Source organism: Hyla sarda, unplaced genomic scaffold, assembly GCF_029499605.1.
Source record: "Hyla sarda isolate aHylSar1 unplaced genomic scaffold, aHylSar1.hap1 scaffold_200, whole genome shotgun sequence".
Lineage (NCBI taxonomy): Eukaryota > Metazoa > Chordata > Amphibia > Anura > Hylidae > Hyla > Hyla sarda.
In genome coordinates, this window is record NW_026608660.1 from 433,109 (window position 1) to 455,119 (window position 22,011).

Below are 22,011 nucleotides of genomic sequence, written 5' to 3' on the forward strand. Positions count from 1 at the left end.
AAAATTGTCTGGCAGCCTCCCTGACAGCAAGCAGTGATAGTGCCCATGAAGGGGACCTTGTTGGGCCCGCCCCTTTCACGGTTATCGCTTCTCGGCCTTTTGGCTAAGATCAAGTGTAGTATCTGTTCTTATCAGTTTAATATCTGATACGTCCCCTATCTGGGGACCATATATTAAATGGATTTTTGAGAACGGGGGCCGATTTCGAAGCTTGCTTCCGTCGCCCTATGCATTGACCCGATATGGCAGTATCTTCGGGTACAGTGCACCACCCCCTTACAGGGTTAAAAAGAAAGATTCCTACTTTCATTGCTACCTGCTTGCTGGCTAGCCAGCTAGCCAGCCCTGTGGGCCTTGCTGCTGCTGCTGCTGCAGCCAAAAAACAAAAGGTGGTGCTGCTGCTGCTTCTGCTTCTGCTTGTGTCTGGCCGCTGTTGGAGCGTCCAGGCACAGGACTTCTGCTGCTGCTGACTAAATGGCCTCCTTAATTGGATCATTTGAGTAGCCAGCACACCTGTGCAGGTAGGGCATGACATGATAGGCAGCTGCCTTGATAGCGGGTGGGTGCTGAATGTTCCTAATTGACAAAATAAGATTAATGCTTATGAAGAAATATAAAATCTCATCCCTTCCCCAATATCGCGCCACACCCCTACCCCTTAATTCCCTGGTTGAACTTGATGGACATATGTCTTTTTTCGACCGTACTAACTATGTAACTATGTAACATAACATGGGGGGGGGGGTCTCCTGGCTGTTCACACAGGTGTGTCATTGCTGTACATTGACCATGCATTGCTTCTGTGGTATTGCAAAGGCAAAGACAAATGCTTCCAGCCATCCATTGCACTAATGGATTGGTCATCAGCTGGCTGTCTATGTCCCGCATCAATATAGACCAAAGTACAGAGGGTTAGGCTATGCTATTGTGCACCTACCTGATGCATCAGAAGGTGCGAGGCCCTTGCTAAATTCTGTGCACAGACTTTGAGATCTATGCTTTAGACTGTATCTAAACCTGCTCCAACATGGACTGACATTCTGGCCTACTTTCAGCCGATGCGACTTGTCTGTCGCTGAACAGTCGCTTTTTATGTATTCAGCACCTATGTATAATGTTGTAAAAATGCTCTAGAAGCTAAAGTCGCAGAAATGTCACACATATTTGGCCTGCAACTTTCTGTGCGACAAATTCAGACAGGAAAAATCAGTATAAATCCTTAGAAAATTATCCCCCAGTGTCTCCATCTGCTGGCGGTATTGAATAAGCATTGCTGCACTGATGGGGTATGCATTAGACGAAAAAAAAGAAGAAAAAGAAGAATAATACGCCCAGAAAAGAGGCGAAAAGGAGAAAAACGTAAAAAAACGTGAAAAAAAAGTAAGAGGAAGAGAAGGGAAAAAAAGGTGGAAATGGGTTTAAAAGTGATTTCGGCGGAGAAATATATATATATATATATATATATATATATATATATATATATACGCGCACACACACACATATATATAAACGTATTCTCCGTTGAGATATTGCAGCCGCTGCTGTGTCCAGGCCCAGGAGCCTTAGCACTGTGCTGTGATGTCACTCAATACCACTGACATCACTAGGTGTAAACAACATCTCTCCTTTGCTGTGTATGTGACTATGGAGCTGTTTGGTGATGTCGTCTATTATGGCCTTCATAGAAGCAACAGGAGATTGTTGCATCCATCTAGAACCCTCAGAACTACAGTGCTATGATGTCACTCACTTCCACAGGCCTTGCAGAGTGTAAACAACAACAACCCAGCTTTGTTGTGTATGTAACCATAGGGATTTGTGATGTCACCTAGAACCTTCACAGCAGCGACAGCTTTATGAGGAGCATCAGCACTGCTCTGCCTGAGCAGAACCATCACCGCCATAGGTTGTCAAATAACCCGGGTTTAACCCACACAGGTAAGTCCAATGGGGTGCAGGCATGTCCTCTATGCTTACAGCTTCCCGTGGGTGTTGGTTTGATACCGTTTGGGGACAGCCAAGGAGGCATCTGCAGGCAACAAAGGTAGGTGTGTGCTTGTGTGTGTGTTTCCTATGCAGATCCTAAGCCCAGTGTCACATGCAAGTAGGAGGAGTAAGAAGGGTTCCTGGCAAATCCGGGTTATGGATTGCATTTAAAAAGGCCCCGTGGGAGTGCAATGGGCCCCTGTCTTGCTGCTTAGCAATAATGGTATGGGTTTAGGTTCTGCTGTGTGTACTGGTGGTTGACTGCCCCCCAGCCCAGAGTGTGCATGGAAAATTGTCTGGCAGCCTCCCTGACAGCAAGCAGTGATAGTGCCCATGAAGGGGACCTTGTTGGGCCCGCCCCTTTCACGGTTATCGCTTCTCGGCCTTTTGGCTAAGATCAAGTGTAGTATCTGTTCTTATCAGTTTAATATCTGATACGTCCCCTATCTGGGGACCATATATTAAATGGATTTTTGAGAACGGGGGCCGATTTCGAAGCTTGCTTCCGTCGCCCTATGCATTGACCCGATATGGCAGTATCTTCGGGTACAGTGCACCACCCCCTTACAGGGTTAAAAAGAAAGATTCCTACTTTCATTGCTACCTGCTTGCTGGCTAGCCAGCTAGCCAGCCCTGTGGGCCTTGCTGCTGCTGCTGCTGCAGCCAAAAAACAAAAGGTGGTGCTGCTGCTGCTTCTGCTTCTGCTTGTGTCTGGCCGCTGTTGGAGCGTCCAGGCACAGGACTTCTGCTGCTGCTGACTAAATGGCCTCCTTAATTGGATCATTTGAGTAGCCAGCACACCTGTGCAGGTAGGGCATGACATGATAGGCAGCTGCCTTGATAGCGGGTGGGTGCTGAATGTTCCTAATTGACAAAATAAGATTAATGCTTATGAAGAAATATAAAATCTCATCCCTTCCCCAATATCGCGCCACACCCCTACCCCTTAATTCCCTGGTTGAACTTGATGGACATATGTCTTTTTTCGACCGTACTAACTATGTAACTATGTAACATAACATGGGGGGGGGGGGTCTCCTGGCTGTTCACACAGGTGTGTCATTGCTGTACATTGACCATGCATTGCTTCTGTGGTATTGCAAAGGCAAAGACAAATGCTTCCAGCCATCCATTGCACTAATGGATTGGTCATCAGCTGGCTGTCTATGTCCCGCATCAATATAGACCAAAGTACAGAGGGTTAGGCTATGCTATTGTGCACCTACCTGATGCATCAGAAGGTGCGAGGCCCTTGCTAAATTCTGTGCACAGACTTTGAGATCTATGCTTTAGACTGTATCTAAACCTGCTCCAACATGGACTGACATTCTGGCCTACTTTCAGCCGATGCGACTTGTCTGTCGCTGAACAGTCGCTTTTTATGTATTCAGCACCTATGTATAATGTTGTAAAAATGCTCTAGAAGCTAAAGTCGCAGAAATGTCACACATATTTGGCCTGCAACTTTCTGTGCGACAAATTCAGACAGGAAAAATCAGTATAAATCCTTAGAAAATTATCCCCCAGTGTCTCCATCTGCTGGCGGTATTGAATAAGCATTGCTGCACTGATGGGGTATGCATTAGACGAAAAAAAAGAAGAAAAAGAAGAATAATACGCCCAGAAAAGAGGCGAAAAGGAGAAAAACGTAAAAAAACGTGAAAAAAAAGTAAGAGGAAGAGAAGGGAAAAAAAGGTGGAAATGGGTTTAAAAGTGATTTCGGCGGAGAAATATATATATATATATATATATATATATATATATATATATATATATATATATATATATATATATACGCGCACACACACACATATATATAAACGTATTCTCCGTTGAGATATTGCAGCCGCTGCTGTGTCCAGGCCCAGGAGCCTTAGCACTGTGCTGTGATGTCACTCAATACCACTGACATCACTAGGTGTAAACAACATCTCTCCTTTGCTGTGTATGTGACTATGGAGCTGTTTGGTGATGTCGTCTATTATGGCCTTCATAGAAGCAACAGGAGATTGTTGCATCCATCTAGAACCCTCAGAACTACAGTGCTATGATGTCACTCACTTCCACAGGCCTTGCAGAGTGTAAACAACAACAACCCAGCTTTGTTGTGTATGTAACCATAGGGATTTGTGATGTCACCTAGAACCTTCACAGCAGCGACAGCTTTATGAGGAGCATCAGCACTGCTCTGCCTGAGCAGAACCATCACCGCCATAGGTTGTCAAATAACCCGGGTTTAACCCACACAGGTAAGTCCAATGGGGTGCAGGCATGTCCTCTATGCTTACAGCTTCCCGTGGGTGTTGGTTTGATACCGTTTGGGGACAGCCAAGGAGGCATCTGCAGGCAACAAAGGTAGGTGTGTGCTTGTGTGTGTGTTTCCTATGCAGATCCTAAGCCCAGTGTCACATGCAAGTAGGAGGAGTAAGAAGGGTTCCTGGCAAATCCGGGTTATGGATTGCATTTAAAAAGGCCCCGTGGGAGTGCAATGGGCCCTGCTGCTTAGCAATAATGCTATGGGTTTAGGTTCTGCTGTGTGTACTGGTGGTTGACTGCCCCCCAGCCCAGAGTGTGCATGGAAAATTGTCTGGCAGCCTCCCTGACAGCAAGCAGTGATAGTGCCCATGAAGGGGACCTTGTTGGGCCCGCCCCTTTCACGGTTATCGCTTCTCGGCCTTTTGGCTAAGATCAAGTGTAGTATCTGTTCTTATCAGTTTTCATGCTGGTGGGGATGGGTGCTGCATGGAGGATGCAGGTGTACCAGGGCTTTCCGGGGCTGGTTCTGAGGAATCAGCTCGACGGCTGCCCCGATGTGACCTGTTCCCTCCGGGTCTCGCCATGAGGCTGAGAGGGTCTAGAGCCGAGGTACTTTTGTGCCTCGGGGAGTGGTGACCCCGAGGTGCCGAAACTCACTGGGAGAATAGGCTCACTGAGTTGAAGCACGGGCACCATAATCTCTTCACCTTGTGGCACTCACCTCTTGATTCCCGGCCTTCTGGCTAGGATCAGAGAAATTTTTATAGATCCGGCCGGATGTCCGGGCAGTATATCTGCACACATTCACTTATTTATTTATTTTTTGTCTCACTGTGTCACTTTTTGCGTGTTGTGTGTTCACAGGATTTGTCAGGATGCGGTAGCCCTTCTGGGTGTCCCTCCTGGCGGTCTAGGGGAGGTGTGTGTGGCCATTAGGTTCCGCACCTCCCTGCAAACACCCCGGGTACTCCTGCTTCGCAGGGTACCTACCGTAATCGGCTCTGCGGGCAGATACCTTGGCTAACGCCAAGGGGGATGCCGGGAGCATTTGTGGTCTCCTAGTAGCTTCGGCGAAAAGGGACATCGAACCTGGAACCTCGCAGGTACCTTTTGGTCCGGAGGCGAAGGGTAAGGTTTGTTGGGGGGCCTCTCTCCTATCGGAGAAGGGCTTGCGATAGACCGCATCCTTTGTGCACGTTTTTTTTAGTGTAACACGTTTGCACTTTTTCTTGCACTTTGGGTGAATCGAAAGCACGTTCCTCGGCTTTAGATAAAAAAAAAAAAAAAAAAAAAAATCTGTTCTTATCAGTTTAATATCTGATACGTCCCCTATCTGGGGACCATATATTAAATGGATTTTGAGAACGGGGGCCGATTTCGAAGCTTGCTTCCGTCGCCCTATGCATTGACCCGATATGGCAGTATCTTCGGGTACAGTGCACCACCCCCTTACAGGGTTAAAAAGAAAGATTCCTACTTTCATTGCTACCTGCTTGCTGGCTAGCCAGCTAGCCAGCCCTGTGGGCCTTGCTGCTGCTGCTGCTGCAGCCAAAAAACAAAAGGTGGTGCTGCTGCTGCTTCTGCTTCTGCTTGTGTCTGGCCGCTGTTGGAGCGTCCAGGCACAGGACTTCTGCTGCTGCTGACTAAATGGCCTCCTTAATTGGATCATTTGAGTAGCCAGCACACCTGTGCAGGTAGGGCATGACATGATAGGCAGCTGCCTTGATAGCGGGTGGGTGCTGAATGTTCCTAATTGACAAAATAAGATTAATGCTTATGAAGAAATATAAAATCTCATCCCTTCCCCAATATCGCGCCACACCCCTACCCCTTAATTCCCTGGTTGAACTTGATGGACATATGTCTTTTTTCGACCGTACTAACTATGTAACTATGTAACATAACATGGGGGGGGGGGGGTCTCCTGGCTGTTCACACAGGTGTGTCATTGCTGTACATTGACCATGCATTGCTTCTGTGGTATTGCAAAGGCAAAGACAAATGCTTCCAGCCATCCATTGCACTAATGGATTGGTCATCAGCTGGCTGTCTATGTCCCGCATCAATATAGACCAAAGTACAGAGGGTTAGGCTATGCTATTGTGCACCTACCTGATGCATCAGAAGGTGCGAGGCCCTTGCTAAATTCTGTGCACAGACTTTGAGATCTATGCTTTAGACTGTATCTAAACCTGCTCCAACATGGACTGACATTCTGGCCTACTTTCAGCCGATGCGACTTGTCTGTCGCTGAACAGTCGCTTTTTATGTATTCAGCACCTATGTATAATGTTGTAAAAATGCTCTAGAAGCTAAAGTCGCAGAAATGTCACACATATTTGGCCTGCAACTTTCTGTGCGACAAATTCAGACAGGAAAAATCAGTATAAATCCTTAGAAAATTATCCCCCAGTGTCTCCATCTGCTGGCGGTATTGAATAAGCATTGCTGCACTGATGGGGTATGCATTAGACGAAAAAAAAGAAGAAAAAGAAGAATAATACGCCCAGAAAAGAGGCGAAAAGGAGAAAAACGTAAAAAAACGTGAAAAAAAAGTAAGAGGAAGAGAAGGGAAAAAAAGGTGGAAATGGGTTTAAAAGTGATTTCGGCGGAGAAATATATATATATATATATATATATATATATATATATATATATATATACGCGCACACACACACATATATATAAACGTATTCTCCGTTGAGATATTGCAGCCGCTGCTGTGTCCAGGCCCAGGAGCCTTAGCACTGTGCTGTGATGTCACTCAATACCACTGACATCACTAGGTGTAAACAACATCTCTCCTTTGCTGTGTATGTGACTATGGAGCTGTTTGGTGATGTCGTCTATTATGGCCTTCATAGAAGCAACAGGAGATTGTTGCATCCATCTAGAACCCTCAGAACTACAGTGCTATGATGTCACTCACTTCCACAGGCCTTGCAGAGTGTAAACAACAACAACCCAGCTTTGTTGTGTATGTAACCATAGGGATTTGTGATGTCACCTAGAACCTTCACAGCAGCGACAGCTTTATGAGGAGCATCAGCACTGCTCTGCCTGAGCAGAACCATCACCGCCATAGGTTGTCAAATAACCCGGGTTTAACCCACACAGGTAAGTCCAATGGGGTGCAGGCATGTCCTCTATGCTTACAGCTTCCCGTGGGTGTTGGTTTGATACCGTTTGGGGACAGCCAAGGAGGCATCTGCAGGCAACAAAGGTAGGTGTGTGCTTGTGTGTGTGTTTCCTATGCAGATCCTAAGCCCAGTGTCACATGCAAGTAGGAGGAGTAAGAAGGGTTCCTGGCAAATCCGGGTTATGGATTGCATTTAAAAAGGCCCCGTGGGAGTGCAATGGGCCCCTGTCTTGCTGCTTAGCAATAATGGTATGGGTTTAGGTTCTGCTGTGTGTACTGGTGGTTGACTGCCCCCCAGCCCAGAGTGTGCATGGAAAATTGTCTGGCAGCCTCCCTGACAGCAAGCAGTGATAGTGCCCATGAAGGGGACCTTGTTGGGCCCGCCCCTTTCACGGTTATCGCTTCTCGGCCTTTTGGCTAAGATCAAGTGTAGTATCTGTTCTTATCAGTTTAATATCTGATACGTCCCCTATCTGGGGACCATATATTAAATGGATTTTTGAGAACGGGGGCCGATTTCGAAGCTTGCTTCCGTCGCCCTATGCATTGACCCGATATGGCAGTATCTTCGGGTACAGTGCACCACCCCCTTACAGGGTTAAAAAGAAAGATTCCTACTTTCATTGCTACCTGCTTGCTGGCTAGCCAGCTAGCCAGCCCTGTGGGCCTTGCTGCTGCTGCTGCTGCAGCCAAAAAACAAAAGGTGGTGCTGCTGCTGCTTCTGCTTCTGCTTGTGTCTGGCCGCTGTTGGAGCGTCCAGGCACAGGACTTCTGCTGCTGCTGACTAAATGGCCTCCTTAATTGGATCATTTGAGTAGCCAGCACACCTGTGCAGGTAGGGCATGACATGATAGGCAGCTGCCTTGATAGCGGGTGGGTGCTGAATGTTCCTAATTGACAAAATAAGATTAATGCTTATGAAGAAATATAAAATCTCATCCCTTCCCCAATATCGCGCCACACCCCTACCCCTTAATTCCCTGGTTGAACTTGATGGACATATGTCTTTTTTCGACCGTACTAACTATGTAACTATGTAACATAACATGGGGGGGGGGGGGGTCTCCTGGCTGTTCACACAGGTGTGTCATTGCTGTACATTGACCATGCATTGCTTCTGTGGTATTGCAAAGGCAAAGACAAATGCTTCCAGCCATCCATTGCACTAATGGATTGGTCATCAGCTGGCTGTCTATGTCCCGCATCAATATAGACCAAAGTACAGAGGGTTAGGCTATGCTATTGTGCACCTACCTGATGCATCAGAAGGTGCGAGGCCCTTGCTAAATTCTGTGCACAGACTTTGAGATCTATGCTTTAGACTGTATCTAAACCTGCTCCAACATGGACTGACATTCTGGCCTACTTTCAGCCGATGCGACTTGTCTGTCGCTGAACAGTCGCTTTTTATGTATTCAGCACCTATGTATAATGTTGTAAAAATGCTCTAGAAGCTAAAGTCGCAGAAATGTCACACATATTTGGCCTGCAACTTTCTGTGCGACAAATTCAGACAGGAAAAATCAGTATAAATCCTTAGAAAATTATCCCCCAGTGTCTCCATCTGCTGGCGGTATTGAATAAGCATTGCTGCACTGATGGGGTATGCATTAGACGAAAAAAAAGAAGAAAAAGAAGAATAATACGCCCAGAAAAGAGGCGAAAAGGAGAAAAACGTAAAAAAACGTGAAAAAAAAGTAAGAGGAAGAGAAGGGAAAAAAAGGTGGAAATGGGTTTAAAAGTGATTTCGGCGGAGAAATATATATATATATATATATATATATATATATATATATATATACGCGCACACACACACATATATATAAACGTATTCTCCGTTGAGATATTGCAGCCGCTGCTGTGTCCAGGCCCAGGAGCCTTAGCACTGTGCTGTGATGTCACTCAATACCACTGACATCACTAGGTGTAAACAACATCTCTCCTTTGCTGTGTATGTGACTATGGAGCTGTTTGGTGATGTCGTCTATTATGGCCTTCATAGAAGCAACAGGAGATTGTTGCATCCATCTAGAACCCTCAGAACTACAGTGCTATGATGTCACTCACTTCCACAGGCCTTGCAGAGTGTAAACAACAACAACCCAGCTTTGTTGTGTATGTAACCATAGGGATTTGTGATGTCACCTAGAACCTTCACAGCAGCGACAGCTTTATGAGGAGCATCAGCACTGCTCTGCCTGAGCAGAACCATCACCGCCATAGGTTGTCAAATAACCCGGGTTTAACCCACACAGGTAAGTCCAATGGGGTGCAGGCATGTCCTCTATGCTTACAGCTTCCCGTGGGTGTTGGTTTGATACCGTTTGGGGACAGCCAAGGAGGCATCTGCAGGCAACAAAGGTAGGTGTGTGCTTGTGTGTGTGTTTCCTATGCAGATCCTAAGCCCAGTGTCACATGCAAGTAGGAGGAGTAAGAAGGGTTCCTGGCAAATCCGGGTTATGGATTGCATTTAAAAAGGCCCCGTGGGAGTGCAATGGGCCCCTGTCTTGCTGCTTAGCAATAATGGTATGGGTTTAGGTTCTGCTGTGTGTACTGGTGGTTGACTGCCCCCCAGCCCAGAGTGTGCATGGAAAATTGTCTGGCAGCCTCCCTGACAGCAAGCAGTGATAGTGCCCATGAAGGGGACCTTGTTGGGCCCGCCCCTTTCACGGTTATCGCTTCTCGGCCTTTTGGCTAAGATCAAGTGTAGTATCTGTTCTTATCAGTTTAATATCTGATACGTCCCCTATCTGGGGACCATATATTAAATGGATTTTTGAGAACGGGGGCCGATTTCGAAGCTTGCTTCCGTCGCCCTATGCATTGACCCGATATGGCAGTATCTTCGGGTACAGTGCACCACCCCCTTACAGGGTTAAAAAGAAAGATTCCTACTTTCATTGCTACCTGCTTGCTGGCTAGCCAGCTAGCCAGCCCTGTGGGCCTTGCTGCTGCTGCTGCTGCAGCCAAAAAACAAAAGGTGGTGCTGCTGCTGCTTCTGCTTCTGCTTGTGTCTGGCCGCTGTTGGAGCGTCCAGGCACAGGACTTCTGCTGCTGCTGACTAAATGGCCTCCTTAATTGGATCATTTGAGTAGCCAGCACACCTGTGCAGGTAGGGCATGACATGATAGGCAGCTGCCTTGATAGCGGGTGGGTGCTGAATGTTCCTAATTGACAAAATAAGATTAATGCTTATGAAGAAATATAAAATCTCATCCCTTCCCCAATATCGCGCCACACCCCTACCCCTTAATTCCCTGGTTGAACTTGATGGACATATGTCTTTTTTCGACCGTACTAACTATGTAACTATGTAACATAACATGGGGGGGGGGGTCTCCTGGCTGTTCACACAGGTGTGTCATTGCTGTACATTGACCATGCATTGCTTCTGTGGTATTGCAAAGGCAAAGACAAATGCTTCCAGCCATCCATTGCACTAATGGATTGGTCATCAGCTGGCTGTCTATGTCCCGCATCAATATAGACCAAAGTACAGAGGGTTAGGCTATGCTATTGTGCACCTACCTGATGCATCAGAAGGTGCGAGGCCCTTGCTAAATTCTGTGCACAGACTTTGAGATCTATGCTTTAGACTGTATCTAAACCTGCTCCAACATGGACTGACATTCTGGCCTACTTTCAGCCGATGCGACTTGTCTGTCGCTGAACAGTCGCTTTTTATGTATTCAGCACCTATGTATAATGTTGTAAAAATGCTCTAGAAGCTAAAGTCGCAGAAATGTCACACATATTTGGCCTGCAACTTTCTGTGCGACAAATTCAGACAGGAAAAATCAGTATAAATCCTTAGAAAATTATCCCCCAGTGTCTCCATCTGCTGGCGGTATTGAATAAGCATTGCTGCACTGATGGGGTATGCATTAGACGAAAAAAAAGAAGAAAAAGAAGAATAATACGCCCAGAAAAGAGGCGAAAAGGAGAAAAACGTAAAAAAACGTGAAAAAAAAGTAAGAGGAAGAGAAGGGAAAAAAAGGTGGAAATGGGTTTAAAAGTGATTTCGGCGGAGAAATATATATATATATATATATATATATATATATACGCGCACACACACACATATATATAAACGTATTCTCCGTTGAGATATTGCAGCCGCTGCTGTGTCCAGGCCCAGGAGCCTTAGCACTGTGCTGTGATGTCACTCAATACCACTGACATCACTAGGTGTAAACAACATCTCTCCTTTGCTGTGTATGTGACTATGGAGCTGTTTGGTGATGTCGTCTATTATGGCCTTCATAGAAGCAACAGGAGATTGTTGCATCCATCTAGAACCCTCAGAACTACAGTGCTATGATGTCACTCACTTCCACAGGCCTTGCAGAGTGTAAACAACAACAACCCAGCTTTGTTGTGTATGTAACCATAGGGATTTGTGATGTCACCTAGAACCTTCACAGCAGCGACAGCTTTATGAGGAGCATCAGCACTGCTCTGCCTGAGCAGAACCATCACCGCCATAGGTTGTCAAATAACCCGGGTTTAACCCACACAGGTAAGTCCAATGGGGTGCAGGCATGTCCTCTATGCTTACAGCTTCCCGTGGGTGTTGGTTTGATACCGTTTGGGGACAGCCACAGCCAAGGAGGCATCTGCAGGCAACAAAGGTAGGTGTGTGCTTGTGTGTGTGTTTCCTATGCAGATCCTAAGCCCAGTGTCACATGCAAGTAGGAGGAGTAAGAAGGGTTCCTGGCAAATCCGGGTTATGGATTGCATTTAAAAAGGCCCCGTGGGAGTGCAATGGGCCCCTGTCTTGCTGCTTAGCAATAATGGTATGGGTTTAGGTTCTGCTGTGTGTACTGGTGGTTGACTGCCCCCCAGCCCAGAGTGTGCATGGAAAATTGTCTGGCAGCCTCCCTGACAGCAAGCAGTGATAGTGCCCATGAAGGGGACCTTGTTGGGCCCGCCCCTTTCACGGTTATCGCTTCTCGGCCTTTTGGCTAAGATCAAGTGTAGTATCTGTTCTTATCAGTTTAATATCTGATATGTCCCCTATCTGGGGACCATATATTAAATGGATTTTTGAGAACGGGGGCCGATTTCGAAGCTTGCTTCCGTCGCCCTATGCATTGACCCGATATGGCAGTATCTTCGGGTACAGTGCACCACCCCCTTACAGGGTTAAAAAGAAAGATTCCTACTTTCATTGCTACCTGCTTGCTGGCTAGCCAGCTAGCCAGCCCTGTGGGCCTTGCTGCTGCTGCTGCTGCAGCCAAAAAACAAAAGGTGGTGCTGCTGCTGCTTCTGCTTCTGCTTGTGTCTGGCCGCTGTTGGAGCGTCCAGGCACAGGACTTCTGCTGCTGCTGACTAAATGGCCTCCTTAATTGGATCATTTGAGTAGCCAGCACACCTGTGCAGGTAGGGCATGACATGATAGGCAGCTGCCTTGATAGCGGGTGGGTGCTGAATGTTCCTAATTGACAAAATAAGATTAATGCTTATGAAGAAATATAAAATCTCATCCCTTCCCCAATATCGCGCCACACCCCTACCCCTTAATTCCCTGGTTGAACTTGATGGACATATGTCTTTTTTCGACCGTACTAACTATGTAACTATGTAACATAACATGGGGGGGGGGGTCTCCTGGCTGTTCACACAGGTGTGTCATTGCTGTACATTGACCATGCATTGCTTCTGTGGTATTGCAAAGGCAAAGACAAATGCTTCCAGCCATCCATTGCACTAATGGATTGGTCATCAGCTGGCTGTCTATGTCCCGCATCAATATAGACCAAAGTACAGAGGGTTAGGCTATGCTATTGTGCACCTACCTGATGCATCAGAAGGTGCGAGGCCCTTGCTAAATTCTGTGCACAGACTTTGAGATCTATGCTTTAGACTGTATCTAAACCTGCTCCAACATGGACTGACATTCTGGCCTACTTTCAGCCGATGCGACTTGTCTGTCGCTGAACAGTCGCTTTTTATGTATTCAGCACCTATGTATAATGTTGTAAAAATGCTCTAGAAGCTAAAGTCGCAGAAATGTCACACATATTTGGCCTGCAACTTTCTGTGCGACAAATTCAGACAGGAAAAATCAGTATAAATCCTTAGAAAATTATCCCCCAGTGTCTCCATCTGCTGGCGGTATTGAATAAGCATTGCTGCACTGATGGGGTATGCATTAGACGAAAAAAAAGAAGAAAAAGAAGAATAATACGCCCAGAAAAGAGGCGAAAAGGAGAAAAACGTAAAAAAACGTGAAAAAAAAGTAAGAGGAAGAGAAGGGAAAAAAAGGTGGAAATGGGTTTAAAAGTGATTTCGGCGGAGAAATATATATATATATATATATATATATATATATATATATATATATACGCGCACACACACACATATATATAAACGTATTCTCCGTTGAGATATTGCAGCCGCTGCTGTGTCCAGGCCCAGGAGCCTTAGCACTGTGCTGTGATGTCACTCAATACCACTGACATCACTAGGTGTAAACAACATCTCTCCTTTGCTGTGTATGTGACTATGGAGCTGTTTGGTGATGTCGTCTATTATGGCCTTCATAGAAGCAACAGGAGATTGTTGCATCCATCTAGAACCCTCAGAACTACAGTGCTATGATGTCACTCACTTCCACAGGCCTTGCAGAGTGTAAACAACAACAACCCAGCTTTGTTGTGTATGTAACCATAGGGATTTGTGATGTCACCTAGAACCTTCACAGCAGCGACAGCTTTATGAGGAGCATCAGCACTGCTCTGCCTGAGCAGAACCATCACCGCCATAGGTTGTCAAATAACCCGGGTTTAACCCACACAGGTAAGTCCAATGGGGTGCAGGCATGTCCTCTATGCTTACAGCTTCCCGTGGGTGTTGGTTTGATACCGTTTGGGGACAGCCAAGGAGGCATCTGCAGGCAACAAAGGTAGGTGTGTGCTTGTGTGTGTGTTTCCTATGCAGATCCTAAGCCCAGTGTCACATGCAAGTAGGAGGAGTAAGAAGGGTTCCTGGCAAATCCGGGTTATGGATTGCATTTAAAAAGGCCCCGTGGGAGTGCAATGGGCCCCTGTCTTGCTGCTTAGCAATAATGGTATGGGTTTAGGTTCTGCTGTGTGTACTGGTGGTTGACTGCCCCCCAGCCCAGAGTGTGCATGGAAAATTGTCTGGCAGCCTCCCTGACAGCAAGCAGTGATAGTGCCCATGAAGGGGACCTTGTTGGGCCCGCCCCTTTCACGGTTATCGCTTCTCGGCCTTTTGGCTAAGATCAAGTGTAGTATCTGTTCTTATCAGTTTAATATCTGATACGTCCCCTATCTGGGGACCATATATTAAATGGATTTTTGAGAACGGGGGCCGATTTCGAAGCTTGCTTCCGTCGCCCTATGCATTGACCCGATATGGCAGTATCTTCGGGTACAGTGCACCACCCCCTTACAGGGTTAAAAAGAAAGATTCCTACTTTCATTGCTACCTGCTTGCTGGCTAGCCAGCTAGCCAGCCCTGTGGGCCTTGCTGCTGCTGCTGCTGCTGCCAAAAAACAAAAGGTGGTGCTGCTGCTGCTTCTGCTTCTGCTTGTGTCTGGCCGCTGTTGGAGCGTCCAGGCACAGGACTTCTGCTGCTGCTGACTAAATGGCCTCCTTAATTGGATCATTTGAGTAGCCAGCACACCTGTGCAGGTAGGGCATGACATGATAGGCAGCTGCCTTGATAGCGGGTGGGTGCTGAATGTTCCTAATTGACAAAATAAGATTAATGCTTATGAAGAAATATAAAATCTCATCCCTTCCCCAATATCGCGCCACACCCCTACCCCTTAATTCCCTGGTTGAACTTGATGGACATATGTCTTTTTTCGACCGTACTAACTATGTAACTATGTAACATAACATGGGGGGGGGGGGTCTCCTGGCTGTTCACACAGGTGTGTCATTGCTGTACATTGACCATGCATTGCTTCTGTGGTATTGCAAAGGCAAAGACAAATGCTTCCAGCCATCCATTGCACTAATGGATTGGTCATCAGCTGGCTGTCTATGTCCCGCATCAATATAGACCAAAGTACAGAGGGTTAGGCTATGCTATTGTGCACCTACCTGATGCATCAGAAGGTGCGAGGCCCTTGCTAAATTCTGTGCACAGACTTTGAGATCTATGCTTTAGACTGTATCTAAACCTGCTCCAACATGGACTGACATTCTGGCCTACTTTCAGCCGATGCGACTTGTCTGTCGCTGAACAGTCGCTTTTTATGTATTCAGCACCTATGTATAATGTTGTAAAAATGCTCTAGAAGCTAAAGTCGCAGAAATGTCACACATATTTGGCCTGCAACTTTCTGTGCGACAAATTCAGACAGGAAAAATCAGTATAAATCCTTAGAAAATTATCCCCCAGTGTCTCCATCTGCTGGCGGTATTGAATAAGCATTGCTGCACTGATGGGGTATGCATTAGACGAAAAAAAAGAAGAAAAAGAAGAATAATACGCCCAGAAAAGAGGCGAAAAGGAGAAAAACGTAAAAAAACGTGAAAAAAAAGTAAGAGGAAGAGAAGGGAAAAAAAGGTGGAAATGGGTTTAAAAGTGATTTCGGCGGAGAAATATATATATATATATATATATATATATATATATATATACGCGCACACACACACATATATATAAACGTATTCTCCGTTGAGATATTGCAGCCGCTGCTGTGTCCAGGCCCAGGAGCCTTAGCACTGTGCTGTGATGTCACTCAATACCACTGACATCACTAGGTGTAAACAACATCTCTCCTTTGCTGTGTATGTGACTATGGAGCTGTTTGGTGATGTCGTCTATTATGGCCTTCATAGAAGCAACAGGAGATTGTTGCATCCATCTAGAACCCTCAGAACTACAGTGCTATGATGTCACTCACTTCCACAGGCCTTGCAGAGTGTAAACAACAACAACCCAGCTTTGTTGTGTATGTAACCATAGGGATTTGTGATGTCACCTAGAACCTTCACAGCAGCGACAGCTTTATGAGGAGCATCAGCACTGCTCTGCCTGAGCAGAACCATCACCGCCATAGGTTGTCAAATAACCCGGGTTTAACCCACACAGGTAAGTCCAATGGGGTGCAGGCATGTCCTCTATGCTTACAGCTTCCCGTGGGTGTTGGTTTGATACCGTTTGGGGACAGCCAAGGAGGCATCTGCAGGCAACAAAGGTAGGTGTGTGCTTGTGTGTGTGTTTCCTATGCAGATCCTAAGCCCAGTGTCACATGCAAGTAGGAGGAGTAAGAAGGGTTCCTGGCAAATCCGGGTTATGGATTGCATTTAAAAAGGCCCCGTGGGAGTGCAATGGGCCCCTGTCTTGCTGCTTAGCAATAATGGTATGGGTTTAGGTTCTGCTGTGTGTACTGGTGGTTGACTGCCCCCCAGCCCAGAGTGTGCATGGAAAATTGTCTGGCAGCCTCCCTGACAGCAAGCAGTGATAGTGCCCATGAAGGGGACCTTGTTGGGCCCGCCCCTTTCACGGTTATCGCTTCTCGGCCTTTTGGCTAAGATCAAGTGTAGTATCTGTTCTTATCAGTTTAATATCTGATACGTCCCCTATCTGGGGACCATATATTAAATGGATTTTTGAGAACGGGGGCCGATTTCGAAGCTTGCTTCCGTCGCCCTATGCATTGACCCGATATGGCAGTATCTTCGGGTACAGTGCACCACCCCCTTACAGGGTTAAAAAGAAAGATTCCTACTTTCATTGCTACCTGCTTGCTGGCTAGCCAGCTAGCCAGCCCTGTGGGCCTTGCTGCTGCTGCTGCTGCAGCCAAAAAACAAAAGGTGGTGCTGCTGCTGCTTCTGCTTCTGCTTGTGTCTGGCCGCTGTTGGAGCGTCCAGGCACAGGACTTCTGCTGCTGCTGACTAAATGGCCTCCTTAATTGGATCATTTGAGTAGCCAGCACACCTGTGCAGGTAGGGCATGACATGATAGGCAGCTGCCTTGATAGCGGGTGGGTGCTGAATGTTCCTAATTGACAAAATAAGATTAATGCTTATGAAGAAATATAAAATCTCATCCCTTCCCCAATATCGCGCCACACCCCTACCCCTTAATTCCCTGGTTGAACTTGATGGACATATGTCTTTTTTCGACCGTACTAACTATGTAACTATGTAACATAACATGGGGGGGGGGGGGTCTCCTGGCTGTTCACACAGGTGTGTCATTGCTGTACATTGACCATGCATTGCTTCTGTGGTATTGCAAAGGCAAAGACAAATGCTTCCAGCCATCCATTGCACTAATGGATTGGTCATCAGCTGGCTGTCTATGTCCCGCATCAATATAGACCAAAGTACAGAGGGTTAGGCTATGCTATTGTGCACCTACCTGATGCATCAGAAGGTGCGAGGCCCTTGCTAAATTCTGTGCACAGACTTTGAGATCTATGCTTTAGACTGTATCTAAACCTGCTCCAACATGGACTGACATTCTGGCCTACTTTCAGCCGATGCGACTTGTCTGTCGCTGAACAGTCGCTTTTTATGTATTCAGCACCTATGTATAATGTTGTAAAAATGCTCTAGAAGCTAAAGTCGCAGAAATGTCACACATATTTGGCCTGCAACTTTCTGTGCGACAAATTCAGACAGGAAAAATCAGTATAAATCCTTAGAAAATTATCCCCCAGTGTCTCCATCTGCTGGCGGTATTGAATAAGCATTGCTGCACTGATGGGGTATGCATTAGACGAAAAAAAAGAAGAAAAAGAAGAATAATACGCCCAGAAAAGAGGCGAAAAGGAGAAAAACGTAAAAAAACGTGAAAAAAAAGTAAGAGGAAGAGAAGGGAAAAAAAGGTGGAAATGGGTTTAAAAGTGATTTCGGCGGAGAATATATATATATATATATATATATATATATATATATATATATATATACGCGCACACACACACATATATATAAACGTATTCTCCGTTGAGATATTGCAGCCGCTGCTGTGTCCAGGCCCAGGAGCCTTAGCACTGTGCTGTGATGTCACTCAATACCACTGACATCACTAGGTGTAAACAACATCTCTCCTTTGCTGTGTATGTGACTATGGAGCTGTCTGGTGATGTCGTCTATTATGGCCTTCATAGAAGCAACAGGAGATTGTTGCATCCATCTAGAACCCTCAGAACTACAGTGCTATGATGTCACTCACTTCCACAGGCCTTGCAGAGTGTAAACAACAACAACCCAGCTTTGTTGTGTATGTAACCATAGGGATTTGTGATGTCACCTAGAACCTTCACAGCAGCGACAGCTTTATGAGGAGCATCAGCACTGCTCTGCCTGAGCAGAACCATCACCGCCATAGGTTGTCAAATAACCCGGGTTTAACCCACACAGGTAAGTCCAATGGGGTGCAGGCATGTCCTCTATGCTTACAGCTTCCCGTGGGTGTTGGTTTGATACCGTTTGGGGACAGCCAAGGAGGCATCTGCAGGCAACAAAGGTAGGTGTGTGCTTGTGTGTGTGTTTCCTATGCAGATCCTAAGCCCAGTGTCACATGCAAGTAGGAGGAGTAAGAAGGGTTCCTGGCAAATCCGGGTTATGGATTGCATTTAAAAAGGCCCCGTGGGAGTGCAATGGGCCCCTGTCTTGCTGCTTAGCAATAATGGTATGGGTTTAGGTTCTGCTGTGTGTACTGGTGGTTGACTGCCCCCCAGCCCAGAGTGTGCATGGAAAATTGTCTGGCAGCCTCCCTGACAGCAAGCAGTGATAGTGCCCATGAAGGGGACCTTGTTGGGCCCGCCCCTTTCACGGTTATCGCTTCTCGGCCTTTTGGCTAAGATCAAGTGTAGTATCTGTTCTTATCAGTTTAATATCTGATACGTCCCCTATCTGGGGACCATATATTAAATGGATTTTTGAGAACGGGGGCCGATTTCGAAGCTTGCTTCCGTCGCCCTATGCATTGACCCGATATGGCAGTATCTTCGGGTACAGTGCACCACCCCCTTACAGGGTTAAAAAGAAAGATTCCTACTTTCATTGCTACCTGCTTGCTGGCTAGCCAGCTAGCCAGCCCTGTGGGCCTTGCTGCTGCTGCTGCTGCAGCCAAAAAACAAAAGGTGGTGCTGCTGCTGCTTCTGCTTCTGCTTGTGTCTGGCCGCTGTTGGAGCGTCCAGGCACAGGACTTCTGCTGCTGCTGACTAAATGGCCTCCTTAATTGGATCATTTGAGTAGCCAGCACACCTGTGCAGGTAGGGCATGACATGATAGGCAGCTGCCTTGATAGCGGGTGGGTGCTGAATGTTCCTAATTGACAAAATAAGATTAATGCTTATGAAGAAATATAAAATCTCATCCCTTCCCCAATATCGCGCCACACCCCTACCCCTTAATTCCCTGGTTGAACTTGATGGACATATGTCTTTTTTCGACCGTACTAACTATGTAACTATGTAACATAACATGGGGGGGGGGGGTCTCCTGGCTGTTCACACAGGTGTGTCATTGCTGTACATTGACCATGCATTGCTTCTGTGGTATTGCAAAGGCAAAGACAAATGCTTCCAGCCATCCATTGCACTAATGGATTGGTCATCAGCTGGCTGTCTATGTCCCGCATCAATATAGACCAAAGTACAGAGGGTTAGGCTATGCTATTGTGCACCTACCTGATGCATCAGAAGGTGCGAGGCCCTTGCTAAATTCTGTGCACAGACTTTGAGATCTATGCTTTAGACTGTATCTAAACCTGCTCCAACATGGACTGACATTCTGGCCTACTTTCAGCCGATGCGACTTGTCTGTCGCTGAACAGTCGCTTTTTATGTATTCAGCACCTATGTATAATGTTGTAAAAATGCTCTAGAAGCTAAAGTCGCAGAAATGTCACACATATTTGGCCTGCAACTTTCTGTGCGACAAATTCAGACAGGAAAAATCAGTATAAATCCTTAGAAAATTATCCCCCAGTGTCTCCATCTGCTGGCGGTATTGAATAAGCATTGCTGCACTGATGGGGTATGCATTAGACGAAAAAAAAGAAGAAAAAGAAGAATAATACGCCCAGAAAAGAGGCGAAAAGGAGAAAAACGTAAAAAAACGTGAAAAAAAAGTAAGAGGAAGAGAAGGGAAAAAAAGGTGGAAATGGGTTTAAAAGTGATTTCGGCGGAGAAATATATATATATATATATATATATATATATATATATATATACGCGCACACACACACATATATATAAACGTATTCTCCGTTGAGATATTGCAGCCGCTGCTGTGTCCAGGCCCAGGAGCCTTAGCACTGTGCTGTGATGTCACTCAATACCACTGACATCACTAGGTGTAAACAACATCTCTCCTTTGCTGTGTATGTGACTATGGAGCTGTTTGGTGATGTCGTCTATTATGGCCTTCATAGAAGCAACAGGAGATTGTTGCATCCATCTAGAACCCTCAGAACTACAGTGCTATGATGTCACTCACTTCCACAGGCCTTGCAGAGTGTAAACAACAACAACCCAGCTTTGTTGTGTATGTAACCATAGGGATTTGTGATGTCACCTAGAACCTTCACAGCAGCGACAGCTTTATGAGGAGCATCAGCACTGCTCTGCCTGAGCAGAACCATCACCGCCATAGGTTGTCAAATAACCCGGGTTTAACCCACACAGGTAAGTCCAATGGGGTGCAGGCATGTCCTCTATGCTTACAGCTTCCCGTGGGTGTTGGTTTGATACCGTTTGGGGACAGCCAAGGAGGCATCTGCAGGCAACAAAGGTAGGTGTGTGCTTGTGTGTGTGTTTCCTATGCAGATCCTAAGCCCAGTGTCACATGCAAGTAGGAGGAGTAAGAAGGGTTCCTGGCAAATCCGGGTTATGGATTGCATTTAAAAAGGCCCCGTGGGAGTGCAATGGGCCCCTGTCTTGCTGCTTAGCAATAATGGTATGGGTTTAGGTTCTGCTGTGTGTACTGGTGGTTGACTGCCCCCCAGCCCAGAGTGTGCATGGAAAATTGTCTGGCAGCCTCCCTGACAGCAAGCAGTGATAGTGCCCATGAAGGGGACCTTGTTGGGCCCGCCCCTTTCACGGTTATCGCTTCTCGGCCTTTTGGCTAAGATCAAGTGTAGTATCTGTTCTTATCAGTTTAATATCTGATACGTCCCCTATCTGGGGACCATATATTAAATGGATTTTTGAGAACGGGGGCCGATTTCGAAGCTTGCTTCCGTCGCCCTATGCATTGACCCGATATGGCAGTATCTTCGGGTACAGTGCACCACCCCCTTACAGGGTTAAAAAGAAAGATTCCTACTTTCATTGCTACCTGCTTGCTGGCTAGCCAGCTAGCCAGCCCTGTGGGCCTTGCTGCTGCTGCTGCTGCAGCCAAAAAACAAAAGGTGGTGCTGCTGCTGCTTCTGCTTCTGCTTGTGTCTGGCCGCTGTTGGAGCGTCCAGGCACAGGACTTCTGCTGCTGCTGACTAAATGGCCTCCTTAATTGGATCATTTGAGTAGCCAGCACACCTGTGCAGGTAGGGCATGACATGATAGGCAGCTGCCTTGATAGCGGGTGGGTGCTGAATGTTCCTAATTGACAAAATAAGATTAATGCTTATGAAGAAATATAAAATCTCATCCCTTCCCCAATATCGCGCCACACCCCTACCCCTTAATTCCCTGG

At 46.4% G+C, this 22,011-nt stretch overlaps 10 non-coding genes and 1 pseudogene across 10 annotated transcripts; all 11 read left to right on the forward strand.

Annotated features, from left to right (window-relative positions):
- Window positions 1-83: 83 nt before the first annotated feature.
- Window positions 84-274, forward strand: LOC130317529 (U2 spliceosomal RNA). The gene has a single exon (XR_008864636.1). It is a non-coding gene; the product is annotated as a U2 spliceosomal RNA (small nuclear RNA).
- Window positions 275-2,357: 2,083 nt separating this feature from the next.
- LOC130317530 (U2 spliceosomal RNA) lies at window positions 2,358-2,548 on the forward strand. The gene has a single exon (XR_008864637.1). It is a non-coding gene; the product is annotated as a U2 spliceosomal RNA (small nuclear RNA).
- A 2,100-nt stretch (window positions 2,549-4,648) lies between these two features.
- Window positions 4,649-4,808, forward strand: LOC130317582 (U2 spliceosomal RNA; annotated as a pseudogene).
- A 693-nt stretch (window positions 4,809-5,501) lies between these two features.
- LOC130317576 (U2 spliceosomal RNA) lies at window positions 5,502-5,689 on the forward strand. Its single transcript, XR_008864676.1, has one exon. It is a non-coding gene; the product is annotated as a U2 spliceosomal RNA (small nuclear RNA).
- Window positions 5,690-7,778: 2,089 nt separating this feature from the next.
- LOC130317531 (U2 spliceosomal RNA) lies at window positions 7,779-7,969 on the forward strand. Its single transcript, XR_008864638.1, has one exon. It is a non-coding gene; the product is annotated as a U2 spliceosomal RNA (small nuclear RNA).
- Window positions 7,970-10,055: 2,086 nt separating this feature from the next.
- Window positions 10,056-10,246, forward strand: LOC130317532 (U2 spliceosomal RNA). Its single transcript, XR_008864639.1, has one exon. It is a non-coding gene; the product is annotated as a U2 spliceosomal RNA (small nuclear RNA).
- Window positions 10,247-12,325: 2,079 nt separating this feature from the next.
- Window positions 12,326-12,516, forward strand: LOC130317619 (U2 spliceosomal RNA). The gene has a single exon (XR_008864707.1). It is a non-coding gene; the product is annotated as a U2 spliceosomal RNA (small nuclear RNA).
- A 2,085-nt stretch (window positions 12,517-14,601) lies between these two features.
- LOC130317535 (U2 spliceosomal RNA) lies at window positions 14,602-14,792 on the forward strand. The gene has a single exon (XR_008864641.1). It is a non-coding gene; the product is annotated as a U2 spliceosomal RNA (small nuclear RNA).
- Window positions 14,793-16,872: 2,080 nt separating this feature from the next.
- On the forward strand, window positions 16,873-17,063 carry LOC130317536 (U2 spliceosomal RNA). Its single transcript, XR_008864642.1, has one exon. It is a non-coding gene; the product is annotated as a U2 spliceosomal RNA (small nuclear RNA).
- Window positions 17,064-19,151: 2,088 nt separating this feature from the next.
- LOC130317537 (U2 spliceosomal RNA) lies at window positions 19,152-19,342 on the forward strand. Its single transcript, XR_008864643.1, has one exon. It is a non-coding gene; the product is annotated as a U2 spliceosomal RNA (small nuclear RNA).
- Window positions 19,343-21,424: 2,082 nt separating this feature from the next.
- LOC130317538 (U2 spliceosomal RNA) lies at window positions 21,425-21,615 on the forward strand. The gene has a single exon (XR_008864644.1). It is a non-coding gene; the product is annotated as a U2 spliceosomal RNA (small nuclear RNA).
- The last annotated feature ends 396 nt before the right edge of the window (window positions 21,616-22,011 follow it).